Consider the following 6000-nt stretch of genomic DNA (forward strand, 5'->3'; position numbering starts at 1 on the left):
GGTTGCAACTCCAGAGTGTCCAGGTGTACTGCATGTTGTGAGAGGAACATTTTTTTTCCTGCCGATATAGCTGTCAGTGAGTGGATCAGAGTTCAAGTGAGGCACTGAACTCGCTGTTTCAGAAAGTCTGAATACACCCGCATTCTAGAGCCTTGGGTGTTACAAGCATATGTCTGTTTGGCTAAGTAAAAGGGTGGGGGTTGGGTGAGCCTGCCACTGTTTTATTTGCCTCACCATTACTCTGATGCTTCATACAAGTTGATCCACACACAGGGGTATAATGAAAATAAGCTAAACTCCACCCCACCCTTTGATTTTTAAGACATGTATTCTGAGTTAATGGAGGAGGCTGACCTCTAAAAAGTTCTGCTCAGAAGCTGTGAGCCACTGTAGGTGATGGATTTATATACTCTCAAGAGATTAATCAGAGAGCTACAGACATGACACAGCTGTAATTAACCAACTCATTGCTTCGCATGAGAGTTTACCCATCTAGTGTGAATAACTGAAGAGTCAGTCAAGGTCTCCTCAGTTTATTGCTGTCATTACGGCAAGAGATGGATTTCATAACAATAGACAGTTCCCAGTTTAGGAAGGAATTTTGTTCCTTCTAAATTTGTTTGATACTTAGAACACACAGCCCCAGCTTCCCTAAGTAGCTCATGAATGACTTTATCCCAGAAATGTTATCAGAGGCAGTTCTTTTTTCTGTGCGCTAGTAACCATCTGTCACAGAGACCTGGGGTACAGATAAGGTAGATGGAGGGACCTCACAATCAGATAGAGAGGGCAGCACCCCCAGTAGACCAGTACTGCAGTCTGTAGGGTTTACTTCTCAGAGTTCACCCATGCCAAACCGTAAATGAAAGTGGGAGCGCGGTGAAGCTTCAAACCAGCCATCCCAAACTGAAAACACCGTAAGCCAGTTCCTACCACCTTGAGGGGCTGTGAAGGGTGTTTCCAGTGTCTTCTCACCCAGACTGCAGGCCGCAGTCCCGCTGCTCGGCCCTGCTCTGCCACCACGAAAGGGTGATCAGGAACGGAGCCAGCAGTTCAGACCAGGTCGCAGCCCCCGTACAGTCACATACATGGCTGTGTTCCAATAAAACTGCACATTTACCGAACAGGAGGCTGGATTTAGCCCACAGGTTGTGGTTTGCCAATTCTTGCTTTAGAGCAATGTAACAAACCAGGGGCAGACCAGTCTATAAAAGGGAACTTAGTACATGAAATAGGTGACATTTCAAAGCACAGGGGAAAGATGGATTATTCAATAGTTAGTGCCAGAAAAATGAGCTGTACTTTTGAAAAATAAAATTACATCTCAACTTTGTACCATTCACAAATGCAAGTTAAAGAGCTAAACATTAAAAATTAAAACTCTAAAAGTATTGTAGGTCGATAAAAATATGTGTATAAACTTGGGGTGGGGAAACTTTCCTAAAATAAACAATACAAGCCACGAAAAATGTAGTCGATAAATTTGAGTACACATTTTTTTAACTACCCTGTGCAGTATCTAAAAATAGATGTCCCTAAAGATAGGCAAGGTTTAGGGAGAAAATATATGCAACTTTTTAAACAAACAAACAATTGCCATCATGGTATATAAAAAGATTCTGCCAATCACAATACAGTAAAAATATGTGGAAAATGGGCCCAGGCAATTCACAGAAGAAATCTTTTAAATAGCTAATGAATACATGAAAGGCTGTTCAACCTCACTTCAAAAAACATACCAATATTTTTTGCCTATCAGCAAATTGACCAATGAATGAGCAGAAGTTAAAGCATTTGATGATATCCAGTGTTTGTGAGAGCATAAAGAAATAGAGTCTTTGGTAACTTTTATTGGAGCGTAAATGAATTAGTACAGCATTTGGTCAGACAATTTTGAATAAAGTTAATTTGCACCTGAGCAATTTATTTCTAGATATTTATCCTGCAGAAATAAAAAAGACTGAACAGAATTAATTTGAAAACAGAAAAACATGTACTATGATCTGTGTTAAATAGATACTGTCACAATCTTACTGTGGTAGAGCATGAAGCAGTTAAAAATAAGTGGTTTAAAAATACAGACATTAAAAGATCTTTATCACATGCTGTTAATATAAAAACAGGCACAGTACAACACACTATTATAGTTATGAAAAAAGATAAAGCATGTAATTATATGTGTGTCTTTTAATGCAGGTAAGTGCATGAAAAATGCCTTGAAGGACATCTCATAAAGTATGGGTAACTCTGAAGATGGGAGTGATCAAAGGTGGGAGGAAGGGGCGCTTAGCTTTGTTTGTTTTAACTCCATATTCTTTCTCAGAGAAAAACAAACTGACAATGCAGAGAGTAAAAATACTTTAGAGAAAACGACCTAGTAATATTCTCAGAGAGATAAAAACACTGCACTCAGAAAATTGGAAAACACTGCTATAAGAATATAGACATAGAGGATTGTAAGAGCTCTTCAAAATATGAAACCAAAATGAATGTTCCAATGGAACATGGAACATTCATTTGAAGATAAAGCAAATCTCTCAGAAAGCAGTACAAAAACATCCAACGGTAGATGTTAACATGCATGTACACTTACTAACAGACAGCTAATGTGCGTGCATACATGAAATGAGGAAATCTTACAAGAAAAAAATTCAGAACTTAAAGACATGCATTTCCAAACTGAAAAAAAAATGGAATGCCTAGAAAATGAATAATAAAACTAACCCAGAGACTTCATCATAAAATTTTAAATACTAAGGATAAAGAAAAAAATCCTAAAAGCTTTCATGTGTTCCTGTGATCCCTGACTGGGTTTTGTGTGTGTGTGTGTGTGCGTGTTTTAAGACTACTTTTTGAGAGCAGGGTTAAGTTCACAGCAAAATTGATGGGAAAGTACAAAGATTTCCTGTGTACAGAGATTTCTTGTATGCCCTTTGCCCCCACACAGCATAGGTTTTTTAGATAAAAGAAGAGAGGGAGGGAGGAGGGAAGGGAAAGAAAGTAAGAGAGAAGGAAAGAAAGAAAGTTATATACAAAGAATCAGGACACAGAACAAAATCAGTGTGTTCACTGTAATACAGGAAACTGTAAGAAAATGAATAGTGATTTAAAAATTCTGAAGGAAATTATTTTCAACCTAGATTGTATAATGAAGTAATCAGGGTATAAAGGTACAATAAAGACATTGAGGTTTCTATTCATTTAATTTTTTATTATATTTTATTGATTATGCTATTACAGTTGTACTGATTTTTCCCCCGTTGCCCCCCTCCACTCAGCACCCTGAGCCCACTCTCTCAGGCAATCCCCCCACTGTTGTTCATGTCCATGGGTCGTGTGTATGTGTTCTTTGGCTTCTCCATCTCCTATGCTGCACACCCCCACGGCTATTCTGTAACTACCTGTTTGCACTTCTGAATCCCCTCACCTCTTCACCCATCCCCCACACCCTTCCTCCCATCTGGCAACTATCAAAATGCTCTCTGTATCAATGATTCTGTCTCTGTTCTTCTTGTTTGCTTAGTTTGGTTTTTTAGATTCAATTCTTGATAGATTTGTGTTTATTGACATTTTATTCTTCATTGTTTTGATCTTCTTTTTCTTAAATAAGTCTCTTTAACATTTCATATAATAATGGCTTGGTGATGATGAACTCCTTTAGTTTTTTCTTGTCTAGGAAGCTCTTTATCTGCCCTCCGATTCTAAATGGTATCTTTGCTGGGTGGAACAGTCTTGGCTGTAGGTCCTTGCTTTTCATGACTTTGAATGTTCCTAGCCTGCAGAGTTTCTTTTCAGAAATCAGCCCGAAGTTTTATGAGAACTCCCCTGTAGGTAACTAATTGTTTTTTGCTCACTGCTTTTAAGATTCTCTCTTTATCTCTAACTTTTAGCATTTTACTTATGATGTGTCTAGGAATGAGCCTCTTTGCATCTTTCTTGTTTAGGACTCTCTGTGCTTCCTGGACTTGCATGTCTATTTTCTTCACCAAATTAGAGAAGTTTTCTTTCATTATTTTCTCAGATAGATTTCCGATTTCTTACTCTTTCTCTTTTCCTTCTGGCACCCCTACGATGAGAATGTTGGACCTCTTGAAGTTGTCCCAGAGGCTACTTATGCTATCCTCATTTTTTTATTCTTTTTTCTTCTTGTTGTTCTAATTGGTTGTTTTTCACTTCCTTATATTCCAAATCATTGATTTGATTCTCAGTTTCATCCACTCTACTGTTGTTTCCCCATAAATTGTTCTTTATTTCAACTAGTGAATCCTTCATTTCTAACTGGATCTTTTTTATGCTGTTGAGGCCCTCACTAAGTTCCTTGAGCATCCTTATAACCAGTGTTTTGAACTCTGTAGCTGATAGATTTCTTATCTCCATTTTGTTTAGCTCTTTTTCTGGAGTTTTGATCTACTGTTTTCATTTAGGCCATGTTTCTTTGTCTCCTCATTTTGGCAGCCCCCCTGTGTTTGTTTCTATGTATTAGGTAGAGCTGCTATGACTCCCTATCTTGGTAGCATGGCCTAATGTAGTAGGTGTCCTGTAGGGTTCAGTGGCACAGCCCCCCCCATCACCCAAACTGGGTACATGAGGTGTGCCCTTTTTTGGGCTGAGTACACCCTCCTCTTGTCATTGAGCTTTGGTTGCTGTTGGCAGGTCAATGGAAGGGATTTACCCAGGCTAGTCAGCTGCAAGGACTGGTTATGACCACTGACCACCAACCTCCACCATCCATGGAGGATCAGCTGTGCAGGGGCAGGATGGCAGTGCTCCGATGTGGTTTGTAGCTGTGCACTGGGTGCACTGCCCCTGGGGCTTCCCAGGTAGTACAGGACAAGGTCAGCCCCCACTTGTGTTCTGCCAGGGGCCACCCTGCCTGAGCTATAAAGCAGTCTGAGATGGCTGCTACTTGTGCTGGGCTTGGAGATTCCCAGGTGAAGCCAAGCTGTGAATCTAAGCTGCCAGTGCTGGGCCTGGGGGCTCACTGAGCCCAGCTGTTCCTTGTTTGATAGGATTTAGTAAGTTGTGCAGCATGAGCCAAGACCAGCCATCATATAGAAAAGCAGCTCGGGTGGACCTGTAAGTTGGGTGGGGCAGAGTCTCTGGGGTTCTCCAAGGCAGATAAAATGGTGTTAGCCAGGTTGGTGGAGTCTCAGATATGGCACCAGCTTGCTGACTCTGTGGGGGGAGGGTTTAGAAAAGGGACAATGGCCTAAACTCACCTTGGTGCCAGACACCTCAGTTTCTCCCTGATGCCACTGATGCCTTTCAAGCTGCTACGCCAGTGCTGGAGCTCAGAGGGAGTGAACCTCAGTAGGTAGGTTCATGTGTGGGTTCTTTAAGAGGAACTGCTTGGGGTTCCAGCAATTTCTTCCACCAACTCATTTCCTGCTGGTTCTGGCAGCCAGAAGTTGTGGGGACTTATCTTCCTGGCACTGGAATCCTGGGATGGGGGGCCTGGTGTGGGACTGGCACTTCTCTCTCCCGAGATATCCATCCTAAATTTTTATCCACCACATGTGGGTAAGGGACCAGCCCATTCCATGTCTGTGCCCCTCCTACCAGTTCGAATGGATGCGGTTTCTTTAATTCTATAGTTGTCAGACTTCCATTCAATTTGATTTCTGATGGTTCTGGGTGATGGTTCTTCTATATTTTAGTTGAAATTTTGATGTGGTTATGCAAAGAGGCGAGCTATGTCTGCCTACCCTGCCCTCTTGACCAGAGTCTCCCAAGACTTTGCAGTTTTTTAAAATTTATCTCTAAAAGCTTCTTCCCCAGAAAGCTACTGAAGTAATGCTCCCACAAAACAGAGGGTAAGTTTAAGAGGAGGGTAGATATGAGACCCAGGAAACAGGAGCCCCAATGCAGGAAGACACAACTGGAAGACACAGGTTTAAAGCTGAACAGCCAGTCCATGTAAGAGCAGGGAAATGGAGGGTCCCAAGAGGAGTGTCTTTGCGGTGGGATTGGGGGTGGGAGTATAGAACTGATAAATCACTC

Source organism: Phyllostomus discolor, chromosome 1, assembly GCF_004126475.2.
Source record: "Phyllostomus discolor isolate MPI-MPIP mPhyDis1 chromosome 1, mPhyDis1.pri.v3, whole genome shotgun sequence".
NCBI lineage: Eukaryota > Metazoa > Chordata > Mammalia > Chiroptera > Phyllostomidae > Phyllostomus > Phyllostomus discolor.